Genomic DNA, 18,130 nt, shown 5'->3' with positions numbered 1-18,130 from the left:
TGTGATTATTATAAATTACTTTTGTCGTATGTCAACCATTTTTGTATCGCTTCGATACATTGTTCATATAAAAACTCTGAAATATAAACACGTCCAACCGGTCGCTTTTAGACTGTCAAATAATAAAATCAGCTGATTCAATAACACTGAATTTATTCAAATGAATTAGAAGGTTGTTCTTATAAACTTTTGCTTCAACTCATCTTTTTACACAATTAGTAAACTCATATGGGCAGGAATAGCAATAATATTCTTCTCATAAAAAAGTTCTTTTAAAATTTAACTCAGCATAAAATTGTAGGTCCCCTCTATAAGTGACTTTACTCGCACACGCGAATGGATGGGAACAATAGGTCACTATTGTCTTAGTTTTTTTATGAAATGTAGCACCATTAAATTAATTTATTTGTTTACGAAACGTAGGGCATTTTTAAAACATCACTTTTTGTAATAAGATTGTCTAAAATCTATACTAATTATATTAGTGTATTGGAAAGGAAAACTCCCAAACTCTTCGTGTATAGCAACGAAGAATTGGAAAAACATTATTTTTGCTCATTTGCACTTAACAAATTGACCTTTGCCATTTATTTAGGTTTTATCGTTGCCATTTGCCAAGATTGCAATATTGAACTTGTTTGATAACTCACTGGGTGTTCCCAACTTTCAAGCACGAAATTGAAACATGTGATTCACGTGTTCAAGACATTAAAATATCACATCACGTACTTGCTCAAAAAATTGATCGTTGGAATTATATTACATTGTTTTCATATTTTGTGTTTTATTTAGTTAAATCTGATGAAACTTGTTCAAAAAAGTCGTTCTGCATGTTTTGCATCTCAACAACGTTATTTTTAATGAATTTGAGATGTCAAAAATCACAATTTTTAAAAACGGTAGTAGGAATCCTATTTAAAAATGAAGGTCAAACGACGAATAGAAATCAAAATTAAGTATACAGTGTTGGTCTTTCTATACAGGGTCCGGCAAAAAAAAACCTTCCGTATTTTTAGACGTTTATATTTAAAGCTATTTATAGATAAAATGATATTCCGGGTATAGATAGATAGACGTCTACCCGCCGTTTTTAGTAATCATAATGGCGTGGCACAGTGAGCATCTCGCATTTGTCGTAGAGGAATATATCCGTATTTCCGTATTTTTGCGAAGAAAATGGACAACATTGTTACAGTTAAAGCGGATCGCTACTGTCACATGATTAATGGCTTAAACACATACACGCTTCAGCTTCGGCTTCGTCTGCGTTACGTTAGGCCTGCTTCGAGGTGGCTTTGAATGGCATTTCTATTATTTTATCCCTCCAAAGAGCAAATATTTTGTTTGTTGACATTTTTTTACAGCTGATGAGCTGTCAGACAAAGCAAATGTTCAGATAATTGAACTTGAGCTTTCGTTTAGAGTCACATTACGTTCTTTTCCTTACGATTGTCAAACGAAACGTGAGGTCGAAGATTCATTGTGATAGCATGCATTGAATTCCTATGACTGAACTCGTAAACGTCAGGCGAAGCCGAAGCTAAAACGTGTTTGTGAGTCATAAGACCTCCCTCCTACCAAACTTAAATCAGTTTACTAGAAACCACAAAGAAGTCTGGTTCCAACAAGATGAAGCCACAGCACACACTTCACGGCGTTCACTTTTAAAATATGGGAGAACTTTTTGCCGGACCCTGTATTTTAATGTTCTCAAATGGCAAAATTGTTTTGTGGAAACCACTTTTTGTTTTCACTTAACGCTAAAAAGTTTGAAGCCAATGATGATTTCGACTGGAAAAAAATAATAGAAACAAGCTAATTTAACTGTCATTCTAACTTAGTTCGTTTATAAGTTTGTCAAATATTTTATTTTCGATACTAACTAAATTTTTGAAAAGTCGTCTATAATTTTAATAAGTATGGGTCGTGAATTACATTGTACTCATTTTGAACGCAAAAAAACTAAGACAAGCTAGAAAAATGATGTTTGATATTGCAAAAACTTTAAACTGTTCGAAGAGAAAAGTATTTGAAACTTCATATTCACGCCTAAACACGAAACAAGATAAAATAAAGATAAACTTCTTTGCGGTTTGATACACTTTTAGTAGAAATATTTAAGAAGTATATTATTAAATATCTATCTGTGTAGTTTTTATTTTCCTACCTCTCACAAATACCTTTTTATGTGTTAAAAAGAATGAACACGAAGCTTGTTTCTATTGTTTTTTCCATCACTGTATATTCTAACATCATAAAACGTCCTAGATCAACATCTTGAACAGAAAAAATTTGATTAGAACGACTGTTAAGAAAATCATAAATTGTACTGCAATAGGTTTTGATATAAACTAAGATTAAGACAACGATACGAATATTCTTAATAAACAGCTAATTTTAACAGGTAAAACTCTCTTTCAAGCCAATATAAAAGTCTAAAACATGAACAGGTAAAGTGCGGAATGTCGCCAATGCATCAGTCCAGAAACCCTTTTGAATTAACATCATTTAGAACTTGACAATAGACAATAGCTAAAAAATATTGTTTCGTTGAAGACTTAATCCACACTAGAATGAAACGACATTTAAAAAATGTATGAAGCTTCTCTGAAACCTTCTTTTATCACTGGAAATCTCAATTGCATATGGAAACAACTAAGCGTGTCTCACATTATGTCAGATAGATTACCAAGGTATTTAGCGAAGCATGAAGATCATTTTCATCATTTATCTCACGAATGTTATTTTTTTTTTTAGTTAATGAAGAATAATATCCATTAGTGTGTTTTTTATGGTAATAACAATAAGACAATTACCACTTTGGCGGAATAATACAAATTTAGCAAAGTAATAAGAAAACAAAATATGAAAATATTATTACACTAGACAATGGTGATTATTGTTTGAGAGTGAAACATTAAGAATTTCAGACAAGAATCGTTGAATTGTATTGAATATAAGTAAAACAGTAGATAATTTAAATAGGAATGGGATTGGGTTTTTTTTATACAAAGAGAATTCCTGTGCTAAATGACAGCAATGTCATTTGATCATCAACTCTATTCCAATAACAATGGCTGCGTTCAATCTCAGACAGATAGGGTATCCGGATACCTTTTTGTTAGTGTTTTACGTGTAAAATAACAGATGATCAAAAACAGCTGAGATGTCAAAAAAGAAATCCAAAGGTATTCAAGAATTTCTGGGGCATGTAAGTATTTCACAAAACAGGTGATTCAACACATGGTAGAATTTCAAGAAATTTGCAAATTGATTTAAGCTTTTTGCATTTGTTGGTAAACAAAAAGGTACAAAATGTTAGTTGAAGTTGTATTTGAGGATGTTCTGTACATAATAGATGATGAAGAAGCTATTTGCCTCCGTAAACGTAAATCTTTAAAAACCGGAGATTTCGCAAGTAAATTATTAATCGTATAGAATTCCAATTCATTACAGATTAAGGTTATCTCTTATTTATTAAATTGTTACGCACTTATCAATTCATCATTGTCCGACGAATCAGTTGAATTATCTATTAAATGTTTTATCTCAACAATTTTGACTTCGGAGCTTAAATGTTTCTCTGATTTTTGTGAACAGCTGAAATTAGTTTTTATTTTTTTGACAGCTATCTCACTACAGTTCGTTCCAAAAGGTATCTAAAAATCCACCTACCCAAGATACCCAATCCAACACGAGATTGAACGCAGCCAATGGTAAATTCAAACACCATTAGACTTCATTTGCAGTCAACTAGTTAGTTTTTCAAGTGTCATAAACTTCAAATTTGGAACTTAATTTTGCTTACATCTACCTTCAGTTGATCTGCACCAAAAACATAAATGTCTACAAAACACCTCTCAGGCAAGCTACAATTGCATCTCGACATTTATTTTTAATTTAAAAAAAATTGTACTTGTTACTTTTCCAATTTGACAAGGATCCTTTTACATAAAAAATCAAATAGAATTGTGCAGAAAATAAATAAATCATAGAGTAATAAAGTTAAGCTTTCAAAAATATTATCAACTGTCATTTTGACATACAAAAATAGATTTGACTTTTTTTGACTGACTTTTCAGTCGACTTTCTAATAAAATTGCCTTAATTGGAAGGCCTTACCTTCAAGTCCCTTGTGTAGTCTGAAACTGATCAATTACTATACATAATAACATAATATGTTCTAATTTTAAGAGCTTTATTGTGGTTTTAGATACATACTCGGTTATCCAACCTCATTCTTTTTTTTCTTACATATTTATGTACGTCTTTAAAAAAATTTGACAAAAACTAAGCTATTGCTAAAAATGGGAAGACACATACACGAGAAATTAGGCAGGTTCAGAGCTTCCATTAAGGCTACTTTATTAGAAAGTCGACTGGAAAGTTAATCAAGACAATGTCAAAATGACAGCTAATCGTGTTTTTTTTTTAAGTAACTGAAAGCTGAACTTTATTAGTTCTTTGTGATTTTTTTTATTCTGCATAACCATTTAATGTTTTATGTAAAATTGGCAAAGCAATAAATTATATTTATTTAAATTACAAAATAGAAGTGGAGATAGACTTGTAGCTTGCTGTTGAAGTTTTTTGTAGACAATTATGTTTTTGGTAGTTCTTACACGATCAACTAAAAGTAGAGGTTAATTATGAAAACTTATGTGTCATAAAGTTTAGTTTTTGGAATTCTTTAAATAGTATAGTAGAAAATTCCCAAGAAATTCTGGCAGTAGCCAGATTTTTGTATTTAAAAATTGTTACAACTGAAAGAAGACCTGTCAGAATAATAATAAAAAAAAAAACACAAATAGAAGAAAGTTTTGTTAAAATCAAAAGTTATAATTAACTTCAGCAAAAAAATTAACTAAAACTAATAAAATGGACAATTTTCAAGAAAAAATGGTAAGAAAACATCTGGAAATTGATATTCTATAAAAAAGTTCATTCAACAATTGCAGCTTTGACATAAATTAAGAACTTCAAGAAGGGAGTTTGTTCGTAGACTACTACATTAACATGTGAGCCTGAAACTCGCCTTAATTCTTTATATACCTAAATCGAGTTTAAATGAGCTTGATTTGACTCGATGCTGGTCGGGAAACGAAATCGAGTCAAAATTTGTGAAGAAAAACCTGTGTGGATTAGTTGGTTTTAAAGATAATGTATTATGGTCATTTTATTTACATGTTCGTGTACAATAAATATAGTTTTGTTTTGATCAAATTAAAGAAAAAAAATGCACATGGAGTATATTCTTATATGGTGCTGAACTTTTCAGTTCCTCATTGTTTAACACGAATAAAACTTTCACTTCATAAGAAACATCAAAACACCATTTTTAGGAAGTGCTGTCAAATTTAATCATTTTTAAATCTTCTTGAACGATGGAAACACCTAAAAGATTTTTTTAAATCTAAACTGAGATAAACCTTACAACAGATTGATTTTTTTTCCCAATGGAAAACACATGATGCACAGCTACTCAACGAACGCAGCCATCGAGATACAAATGCAATATCAATCGTACCAACATTTGAGAACGAAATCACATGCATAATATCCGTTCGAGACTCATCCCATCCATCCGTAGTAGGATTTTACTTTAACTTTTATCGGTAGTATTCATCCTGCGGATATTGTTTTTGTTATTCGTGCAAGAATCTACTATACTATTGATAGATTTTCCAACAAACACGGGTACTGTTTGGTACGGTTTTTGGGCTGGAGGTGTGATAGGACCTTATTCTTATTTGGAAATGATTCTAAAGCAACTTATTACTAAATGTATTGCGCTAGGAGTTTTGCATTCGTAAACAATTGTGAACACGAAATTTAAATTAAACATGACATTACGATGGTAGAGAAGTCGGGAAAGGGGGTGTGGCGATCCCGTCCGCCTGTCTATTTGTCTGTCCTCTTACCTTACAGCTTAAGCCATTGCAATGGGTTCATTGTGTTCACAAACTTGGAAATTAAGATTTGAGCAGATCACATTGGGCTGTTTTTGAAACCAGAAATAAAAGTAGTCCTTATAAATTTTTTTGTCAAATATTAAAAATTTGAATTTTCTCAAAAATGGTCTGAAGATATTTATGAAATTGTATCTATATTTTGTTTCTGAACTTTCTTTTAATACTGCTGCAGAAAAGTACCACCCATATAATCGTTAATTATTCTATTTATATATTTATTAACTAATTAACCGATTTTAATATTTTTTTATGAACAATGTTTAACTTTTTTTGGATTTTAAAAAAAATATTTAATTTTTCGAAATTTCAATATCTCAAAACCTTGTTCACATTACGGAAGATCCTGGAAAAAACCCAAGAACATCAGATCGACACCCACCATCTCTTCATCGATTTTAAGGCCGCATATGACAGCATTTACAGGGGCGAGCTGTATAGAGCCATGTCTAGTTTTGGCATCCCTGCCAAACTCGTCCGTTTGTACAGGATGATCATGGACAATTCGCGCTGCTCCATAAAGGTTGGAAACAACTTAACAGAACCTTCGATGTCAAAAAAGACTCTAGACAAGGTGATGCGCTGTCATGCAATTTTTTAACATCGTACTTGAAAGAATAGTGCAGAGGTCACACGTCAACACTAGAGGCACTATATTTCAAAAATCTGTTCAATTACTAGCATATGCTGCTTTTCAATGGGGCTTTTTTGAGTATTGAGGCAGAGGCGGGTAAATGGGTTTAACGGTTAATGAAGACAAAACAAATTACATGCTGCCATCAACAAAGGATCGTCTTGGTCAATACGTCACCATCGACAGACGGAACTTTGAGGTAGTTAAGGACTTCGTCTACCTAGGCTCCGCTCAGAAAACAATTGAGTGGTAAAGACCTCTCTCGAGGGACCAAAGTGTCGCTTTATAAGACCCTTAACATCCCCGTCCTGCTATACGGTGCAGAAGCAAGGACTATGACAAAAGCGAATGAAAGCACCTTGGGTCGCTTCGAGAGTAAAGTTCTTCGTGGGATCTACGGTCCCGTATGCATCGAAGGGGGCTGTACAGCGATGTAGACTTAGCCAGAAGGGTAAAAGTCCAACGACTAAGATGGCTGGGTCACGTAGAGCGCATGGAAACCAATGCTCCGGCCCGGAAATTCTCGAATCCACACCCACAGGACAGCGCAGTAGAGGAAGACCGCGGATCAGGTGGCGCGCACAAGTAGAAGGTGACCTCATCCAACTTGGAACGCGAAACTGGAGCCATCTAGCTAGGGACCGAGCTAGACGGAGAAGTTTGTTGGGTGAGGCCCTAGTTCAGTAATAGTAAGTAATGGCTGCAACACAGACAAAGCAAATGTTCAGCAAATTTAAACTACAGCTTCAATTTGGATTCACATTACGTTATTTTCTTACGATTGTCAAATGAAACGTGAGGTTCAAGCTTAATTGTTATAGCATGCATTGAATTCCTATGGCTGAACTCCTAAACGTCAGCGTCAGGTGACTAGCATCAATAAGATATTACCATAGACTAACTAATAATAAAGACGGGACACTTCATAGAAAGAAAAAGAAACCAATTTCAGATTGCCTCCACAGCATACATGTTTTGTTCGAAGAGCGATAATTTGTTTGTTGTTATGATTAAAAGTTGCAAGTTGCAATGAATGATCGAACCACACACAAGTCAAAATAAAAAGAACACAGCGCAGACGCAGATACGTACATATTCACTTTCACAGTTCGATCCGTCAACTTCACAACAACAAAAACACACGCAACGAGCTCTGTTTTCTGCATCTATTTCATTGTGCTATCACAGCGCAGACGCAGATACAGACATATTCACAGAGTGATGTACTCGTAGGTATCAACTTCACAACAAAAAAAACACACGCAGTTTTTTTTTCAGTTTTAATTTTTGTTGTGTCTTTTTTTCAAGATTGCGATATGCCTTTTTATTTGTTTATTCATTAGAAATTCGTTTTCAATTAATACTAAATAATTTATTAGAAAACGAATTTGGGAATTTTAAATTCCATTCGTTAGCTGTAAAGGTTCTCTTCAAAATAATAAAAAATGGGCATGATTTCATCTCTAAAACAATTTTGTGCAACGAAGAATAATGTTTTTGACATCTGATAAAATTTTGAGACAGTTTTTTTTTATAAGAAATAAAAATTAAAAAAAAAAAAACATTACTTAAAGTTCGTAAAAATTGAATATCGACTTAAATATCTTTTAAAAAACTTGAAATTTGGGCTTCAATATTATTTTATCTTATAAGAAATATTGTTTTCAACATTTTGAAAAATGTTGAGAAAAATCGAACTTACAGTTTTTTTACAAAAAATAAAAACCTAAAAAAATGTATAAAAGTTGGTTAAAATTGATTTTCGACTCAAATATCTTTTCAAAAATTTTAAATATTGGCTTCAAACTAATTTTATCTTATAAAAAATATTGTTTTCAACATTCAGTAAAATTTTGAAAAAAATCGAATTGTTAGTTTTTTTTACAAAAAATAAAACTCTAAAAAAAAATACTAAAACTTGGTAAAAATTTACTTTCGACTCAAATAGCTTTTCAAAAATTAAAAATATTGGCTTCAAACTTATTTTATTTCACAAAAAATATTGTTTTCAATATTCAGTAATTTTTATATAAAAATCCAACAGTCCGTTTTTCCATAAAAAATAAAATCTACAGAAAATAGTACGCAAATTTGGTAAAAATTGATACGAGTACATATAGACAAACTTTTAAGCAAGACAAATCGACAGACGGGATGGGAAGTTATCAGTGTGGGTCGCATCCCAGCCTCTTTTTTTAATAATGTATTGCGTACACTTTTAATGAGATGACAAGAGTCATACAACGCGAAAATTCCTTGACAGTTGTGATAAAAGATCGGCTTTTCTAGTCTTATATCTAGAAAATTGAAGCACCTTCTATTATTCGAAACTTGATTGACAAAACATGTATGCTGTGGAGGCAATCTCGGTGGAGGCAATCTGAAATTGGTTTCTTTTTCTTTCTATGAAGTGTCCCGTCTTTATTATTAGTTAGTCTATGATATTACATGAACATTTGCTAAAAAAGATTTGTTCGCGTTGGATCCCGCATAATCTGACAAACGCTCAAAAAAAGGCTCGTGTCCATTGGCGCAAGGAAATGGTGAAAAAATACGGTCTAGGTGCATCAAGAGCTGTGTATAATATCTATACAGGTCCAAATCCAACAAAAGTTGTTCGCGGAAGAAGCACATCGAAGCAAATGGTTGCCTGTTTCTTCGGCATTACCAGTCACATGACGACAGTAGCGTAAGAGCAACTAAAGTCGGTCAATTCTGAATGGTATATTACAATTTGTTTCCCAGAAGTCATCGGAGAAATTCGAAAAAAGTAGAAGAAGAGGCGAATCATTCTTCATCATGATGATGCAAGCTCTCACACATCGGCTCAAACAAACAAATGTATGACCATCCAAAACATCGAATTAATGGATCATCAGCAAAACCTTGTCAACATTTATTAGAAAAATTTTAATGTTTGTATTATAATCTTTGAACATAAACTTATTTCGCATGTATATTTTACAATCTTGAAATAGAGATACTATGTTTAAAAAAAAAAACTCTTTATTAACAGGAATGAGTTCGTGAGACCAAGTGGTGTATTTCATTTTAAAACATACACATTAAACCCCTTATTGGAAGACCCTATACAAAAGAGTTTTCCGGTTTCTACCTCCAATTCCTAAGTTCATCTATTTTTCGCCTTATTTTACTGAGCTAAAAGTCGAACTTTTAAAAATTTGTCCCCATTATTCAAGCAACTTTCATTACATCGTACAACAACTTGGCTATGAAGTTAAATTCAAACTTTTTTACAAAATTGCTTTTGATCCTACATTTTTAATTGCGGGAGCTAAAAATTATTTTACACCCAATTAAATTTTATGCAATCACCGAAAGGCGTTAAAATTCCAAAAACAGAACAAACAAAAAATTACTCTTCTCCAAGTCTTTGCTCATCCATCGTTCATTACTTAAACTAGTCGACAACTTTAATTGCTCCTAATTTATTAATGAGCACCACACTTCGTGTATAGGAAAATACTTCTCTCTACAATTATAAATGTACGTATGTTTAAAGGTACGTTTGCAGTTGAACTTTATTCCTTAACATGTCGTTAATTATTTACGTATATATATCATCACATGACATTTGATATACGTTTCTTTTATCGTACTTAATCTTAAAAAAAAAATGATATCTCGTCGTTGTCGTCGTGACGTTTACCGCGTTCCATTGGTTAATTTCATTTTGGATTTACTTTCTATACATTGTACACGCTGAATGACGCGGCGCGGAGCGGCGTCTGAAACTGAAACTGAAACCGAAACCTTTCTAATGTATGCATACATCTAGGGGATTCCATGTTTAGAAATTAAATTTATACAATTGAATGAAATCAGTTATAAGAATGGGATTAATTACTTTAAATGACGGCTTGACATTTTCATTTAAATCAAATTTACGTAGAAAAGATAGAAACTATTTATCACTGACAAAGAATGTAATTGTTTTAGGTTTTGAATATTTTTAATATTGCGTGACTAAATTCTAGTCTAATAACAAGCTGTTTAGTTTTGCAAACCTCTTTACAAAAGTTTATACATAAGATAGAGATAATTTTCCTTAAAGGAGATAAGAAAAAGTGGTTTGATTTCTGATAATAAATTCATGTGTTATCGATTTGATTAAATAATATAAAATTGTGTTGAAGTGGGGGCTTTTGGCGTTGTAACAGTAAAATGTTGACACAATCACAATCTTAACGATGATGGAAAAATATCTATGCATTATTTATTTGAAAACAGATTAGAAGTTGCAGTAATTAAGTAAAAGTTCTTTATTGACTGAGACCAATATACAAAATACAGACCCCTTTTATGACAGCTAACAAAAATATATATTTATTGTTCATTTATTTTTTCAACAAAATCATGAATATAACATTTCTTAAACTTGATAAGTAACTATATACTTGCTTTGCATAAATGATTTTGTTAAATATGTTTTGAGAAACGAATTAAAGAAACAATTTACAATCTCAAATACTTTAGAGTTTGGAATCCTAATTCTAGACGAATTGAAATATCCTACTGTTCATTTTTACAGGAGAATAGCATGATATCTCTTAACTATGAAGATGCATTGACTGTTGAAAGTTTTTGTCATTTTAAAATAAATGAAAAAATAAAAATGGCCCAAAAAGCACGGAGCTTTATGTGATCTTGATGAAAAAAAAAAACATTTTCAAACGTTTATCTGCGAGCGAGATCGAAGTATATTTAGCCAGAATTGAGTAAAAAATCTAATCCATATGAAGATGTATTGAAATCGGATGAATATAAAAAGTGGAAAGAAGGAAATGAATGAGGTTGCAAGGTATCCAAAGTTTGTAGATATTGAAGCAAGAGCCACGTTGTTGAACCAAGAAATTTACATTTATCAAGGAATTAGGGCATTTTTATTGGAAAGTTGACTGGAAAGTTTTTCAAGAAAAATCTCCCTAACTATCAAGTCAAGTCCACTTACATATGTCAAAATCATGCTAGTTCTAATTTTGCATTAAAATGAAAGCTGAACTTTATTTCTCTGTGATTTATTAAGTTATTGTAATGGGTCCAATTTGTCAAATTGGAAATTTTGACATTTCTCGACGTCTCAAAGTCCCTAGAGTTAAAATAAAAGATTTTTAGAAAGATGTCTGTGCGTGCGTGTGTACGTACATTCGTACGTCCGTATGTTGGCGACGTTTCTTCGTCATCCATAGCTCAAGAACCAGAAGAGCTATCGACTTAAACTAAATTTTGTTATTTAGATAATAAGGCAGAAAATGTAGAAAGGGCTCTCAAGAAAATTGCGTCAGTGGGTTTTTTACCATAGAAGTTTAAGGAAAAGATGAAAATGTTGGTTAATCATAAACATTTCACGAACTAAAAAGCTAGAGATTTGAATTAAATTTCATATAACATACTCGTATTGTATCGTGATATATTTTTTGAAAAAAAAAATCCAACTGACGTTTTTTTTATAAATCAAAAAAACTGAAGAAAACAAATTTTTCAATTCGAAAATTTTACGAATAAAAAATGATTTTATCTCCAAAACAATTATGTGCAACGAACGTTTTTAACATCTGGTAACATTTTGAGTGAAATGGAATTGACATTTTTTTATAAAAAATAAAAACCTAAGAAAAAAATATTAGTCAAAGTTGGTAAAATTTGATTTTCGACTCAAATATCTTGTCAAAAATTTTAAATTATGGCTTCTTACTAAATTGAACTTATAAGAAATATTGTTTTCAACATTCTGACAAATTTTGAGAAAAATTAATTGACAGTTTTTTTGCAAAAAATAAAAATCTAAACAAAATTATTAATAAAAGGTGGTAAAAATTGATTTTCGACTGATATCTTTTCAAAACTTTGAGATATTGAACTTAAACTACTTTTGTCTTTCAAACAATATTGTTGTCAACATTCAGTAGAATTTTGAGAAAAATCGAATTGACAGTTTTTTTACAAAAAAATAAAACCTAACAAAAAAAACAATACTTAAATTTGGTAAAAGTTTACTTTCGACTCAAAAAGCTTTTAAAATTCTAATTCTTTCTATTTTACAGAATATATTATTTTTGATATAAAGTAGTTTTTTTTCATAAAAATCCAACAGTCTAAAATAAAATCTACAAAAAATAGTACGCAAATTTGGTAAAAATTGATGTTCGGTTCTTGATATCGCTTAAAATAATTTCACTCATCCAATTTGTAAAAATTTAAGAAATGCTACTAAAATTGGTAAAACAATTTTTTCGACTAAAAATCTATTTAACAAACTAGATTTTAAATTTTTTAAGAATAATTCAACTGACAACTTTTTTAACCCAGCACAAAAACCTACAAACTTTTAAGCAAGACAAATCGGGATGGGATGGGAAGTTATCAGCCCCTTTTTTATTTTCTGGAATTCTATTTGATGTTTTATGTAGAAGGGTTCCTTACAAAATTGGGAAAGGAATAAGTAATATTTGTTTAAAAATACAAAATACAGTCGAGATGGAATTGTAGCGCGTTTTGTAGATAATTATTTTTAAGTAGTTTTAAGGATAGAGATTAGTGAAGAAAAGTTTCGACGTTGAAGTTTGTGACACTTGAACAACTAACTAATAGCCTTGGTCTTAATTAGCGTTCAAAGAACGCAGTTGACTACAAATGACGTCCCTTACTTTCTCTGCACCTGCTTATTATTTAAGTTACAATAATTCAATATGAGGACTTATCAAATAATAAAAAATAACATCGAAGATTGTTAACGGCTTTAATATGTTAAATGAAAAGCCGCGACAACATACCGGATAAATTCAAAGAAGAGAATGACATCTGAATAAGTTTTTATGTTTGGATTAAGCATAAGCAGTTGAAGCGACTATTATCACTCAGTGGTTTTATCAACCTAAACATAAGGCACTCAATCACACTGTTAAAAAATAGCTTCGTATAAAAATTATCTGAACAAAATTCTTCAAACACAAGTACCAGTTTCGGGTTGGTTAGTGATATGGGACTGTCATAAAAGGTCCTTGCCTGTGCTACTTTAAAGTGTTCACAGGAACTGACAAATCCTAAAAGAGTACTACTTGTGGTGTAAAGTCCTTTCTTAAACTAGTCGTTCGGATTCTGCTCGGCATAAAAATGCTTCATTAATTGCTTAAAATTTCGAAAACATATTGATTAAGGTCTTTAAATTAGACTCATGTTTTAATTTTATCTCCCTTTCTTCATTTTTAGAAAAAATTTAATACGAGGATTGCTACATCTAGCCTAGGTAACAATAAGTGATGCCAGGCGCCCGCCATCTGGCATTTTCAACGGAAATTTTGACATTTTTAGCCATAACTTTCTACAGAACATATTTCATTTAAGTGCGATTTGTGTTGTTGACAGTTACTTGAAACTCGTGAACATTTTCGTGCGATTATTTTTCATAGCTTTCGACGTGGATTATCAAGACAAGAGTGCAGCAAATGAACTTAATTCTTTCTACAGCGATAAAGCACCATCCTATAGCACTGTAAAAAGCTGGTATAACGAATTAAAAAAAAAAAACATCGCATTAATGGATCATCAGCCGTACAGTCTTGATTTGGCCCCTAATGACTACTTTTTATTCAAGAACATTAAAAAAAATGAGCGGACACCATTTTTCGAACCCTAAAAAAGCCGTTGATGCATTAAAAAAACTATGATTTGGAGGTACTTTTATCGGAGTGGAAAAAGTGCTACAAAAATTGGTTCAAACGCACGAAAAAGTGTATTGCTCTCCATGAAGAATATTTTGAAAAATAATAAAACGAATTGTAATCTAGTGAGAAAAAGATAAAGTATCGTAACGTAATACTAATCGCCTGAAAACTGTCCAATGTGAACAAACTTGAAAGAACACTAATAACGTCTGTCTCATTAAAAAAAAATTCTTTTGTTGAGTTGTTTTAGATTTTATCACTGTCTGTTTAACAAAGAAGTTTTACAGGGCAGTTTTTCATTAACTAAGACATCGGAAATAAATCTGAACTTTTTTAAAAATTCTTTACGTACATAAAAAACATAACGCGATAGGCGGGGCATGCATATGTTAACAACATTTTTTGATAAAAAACTCAGCATCGATTTATTGAAAAAAAAATACTCAATCACAAAAATAAGGGGTTGGTTTCGATATCCCGGTTTTTATATTCTCGTTTCTTAAAATCACGACTTTAAAATCCTGTTTTTTTATAATCCTGATTTCTATAATCTCAATTTTTGTAATCCCGTTCCTTATAATCCCGGTTTTTATGATCACGTTTTTTATTATTATTATTATAAAAAATCGAGCAATTTTTAAAAATTAAACAACTCGTTTTGATTGCAAAATCGAGCTTAGAAAACAAATTAAAAAACGAAATATTTTTCTGGATTCATTTTATTGCAACCTTTATCAAATACAACATTTCAAAAAATAAAAAATATAAAGTGAAGTAGTATTCTTTTGAAACAAATTCAAACTCAAATCAATTAAACAAAAATGAATTTGTATGTACAGTTAAACATAACAAATTACGATATTATAACATTTTAGTCAAGTAATTTAACATAAAAACCTTTGACTCCTATTGTCATTTAGTTAAATGCACGTATTTTGTAAAAAGAAAAACGGGATTTTAAAAAGACGGATTGCAATCGATCGGTATCTTCAATAAGCGGGATTTCATAAAACGGCATTTCAAAAAATTGGTATTTTAGAAGACGGGATTATAAAACTTTTTTTTCGGGATTTTTTAAAAACTAGATTTTAAAATGCGGGATTTCGATACGCTAACGTTTTTAAATATCAAACACCGAAACAACTAATTGACATATCGCCCAAGATGTCCTTTATTTCAACATTTGGGCATTCTGAACAAATTTTTGTTTATTTCGGGGACTGTAGCGATTTGAGTTTTGAATTTTTTCGCCCAAACACTAAATGAAAAAAAAAATAGAGAGAAAGCAGGGAACGAAATTGTTTTCTTGGTAACCGTGTTCGCACACTGCTTGACTTACTATAGGATTTGGGATAGGTGCTAGGTAAAGTGCATACAAAGTTTCTTCAAACCCAGATTCTTCAAAAGCAAAGAAACTTTGCATACTCTAAATTTCACACCTACGACAAAACCTGTAGTGAGCCTAAGCGGGGGCAACATGACCCTTAATGCATACCTCATTGTCAATACGCGTCTCAAACCCTAATCACCCAAAATCTTATACGCGATGGAGGTTCTAAATATGGGCGTTTCGACAATTACAATTGGTTTCGGTTATATAACATTTTATTTAGGCTTTTTCACTTTTTCTATTGATATTTTTTACGACGTTAATCATCGTAATCCATCGTAATTTCAAGTAATTGATGCTTTTCAATAGAAGTAATTGAAATTCTTCAATCACATTTTAAAGTAGTTAAACAAGTGTGTTGAGATTTCAATTACAAAAAAGAGGCTTTGATGCGACCCACACTGATAACTTCCCATCCCGTCTGTCAATTTGTATTGCTCAAAAGTTTGTAGGTTTTCGTGTTGGATTAAAAAAGGTGTTAATTGAATTATTCTTGCAAATTGTTAAATTACCAACAATATTTTGTATATAAAGAAATAGGTAAGTTTAAAAATCCAGTTCTGTTAAATAGATTTTTGTCGAAAACAAATTTTTACCAATTTTAGTAGCATTTCTTAAATTTGTACACATTAGATGAATGAAATTAATTTGAGAGATATCAGGGACCGAACATCAATTTTTACCAAATTTGTGTACTATTTTTTTTAGATTTTATTTTTTATGAAAAAAACGGACTGTTGGATTTTTACAAAAAAAACTACTAAATATCGAAAACAATATTTTTTGTGAAATAAAAAAAGTTTGAAGACAATATGTTTAATTTTTGAAAAGCTATTTGAGTCAAAAGTACATTTTTACCAACATTTAGTAATTTTTTTTAAGTTTTCATTCCTTGTAAAAAAAACTGTTAATTAGATTTTTCTCAAAATTTTGGTTAAGTGCTGATAACAATATTTTTTAAAAGAAATAAGTAGTTTCAAGCCAATATCTCAAAGTTTTGAAAAGATGCTTGAGTCGAAAATCAATTTTTACCAACTTTTATTAATTTTTTTGTTTAGGTTTTTATTTGTTGTAAAAAAACTGTTTCTCAAAATTTGTCGGAATGTTGAAAACAATATTTATTATACTTAAAAATTAGTTGAAAGCCATAGTAATTATATATAATATACTTGTTTGGTATCACATTACGATATATTATATAAAATGTAATACAAGTCTTAAGCGCTTTTGGTTCATGAGATATTTAGGGTTAACCAAAATGTTCACCTTTTTTTATCTTTTCTGCATCTTTCTGTCTTGTTATCTGTATGACAAAATTTATTTGAAGTCGATACCTCTTCTGGATCTTGAGCTATGGACAACGAAAAAACGTGGCAAACGTACAGACGTACGAACGTACGTACACACGCACGCACAGATATCTCTCTAAATATCTTTTATTTCGACTCTAGGGACCTTTAAACGTCGAGAAATGTCAAAATTTTCAATTTGATAAATTGGAGCCATTGCAATAACTTCCTATGGTAAGTTAATAATTGTAATTTAATTTTTGTACAATCATTCAAAACGCATTTTTCTGACTATAACAGTTGATATTCAAAAGAAACATGTTTCAATAAAGTGATCTGTACTGTAATATCAATTAAAAGCATTTTTATAAAATTTCCAAGAAAACGCTTATTTTTCACCAACGCAACGAAAAACAACATCTGCTCTGCAAAGACAACTGAAATGTGGGACAGGCAAGTATTTTTCTTGTTTTTTCTTTTTTAAATACAAAACAAAACAAAAAAACGAGACATTTTATTTTTATGTTTTTTCGTCTAAAGATAGAATATTTTGCGACAAGAGACAACGTCCTTCACTTCAACCGAAATTGTTTATCATAATAATTGTCAACTAAAAGAAAGTACTTTACATGCAAGTTCTTGATTCTTATCAAGTTTTTATCGTAATTCAGTTTGTGGACAAAACACTTTTACATTCAATTAAAAGAAAAAAAACATAATTTTCACAATTTTAACAACAGACCAATAAAGACATTAATTTATTTAAATTTACGATCATATGTGAGAAAAAAACTACATTTAAAACAATAAAAACAATATTAAAAAATTATTAAGCTTTTGATATTGTTCCATATAAAGTTAGAAATAAAAAACAACATGTGTAACTAAATTCAACGTTTGTCATTTAAAAAGTAACCCACATACTTCTTTTATTGTTTATCAGGTTTTATTTGTTTATTTTTGTATTTTGTTTGTTTTTTTTTTTTCATAAATAAAAGGGGCGCTTTATTTCATATATTTTTGTTTTGTATTTGCAAAATGCAAACAATTGAGTAAACTTTCATTTACTCAAGAGGCCGTATTTTTATAAAAATGAAGTCATTTATCATATTCCTACATATTTATTGATACCGTTTAATTTTGTTTTTGTATTTGTATGGGTT

General features: G+C 30.7%; 1 protein-coding gene across 1 annotated transcript in view; it reads right to left on the bottom strand.

The window, feature by feature from the left end:
- The window catches only part of LOC129939157 (transmembrane protein 64), a 45,746-nt gene that overhangs the window by 13,067 nt on the left and 14,549 nt on the right, over positions 1 to 18,130 (bottom strand). The gene's annotated exons all lie outside the window — the stretch shown is intronic.

Source organism: Eupeodes corollae, chromosome 1 (genome assembly GCF_945859685.1).
Source record: "Eupeodes corollae chromosome 1, idEupCoro1.1, whole genome shotgun sequence".
Lineage (NCBI taxonomy): Eukaryota > Metazoa > Arthropoda > Insecta > Diptera > Syrphidae > Eupeodes > Eupeodes corollae.
The sequence above is the reverse complement of the archived record's forward strand: the minus strand, read 5'-3'. Positions and strand labels throughout refer to the sequence as shown.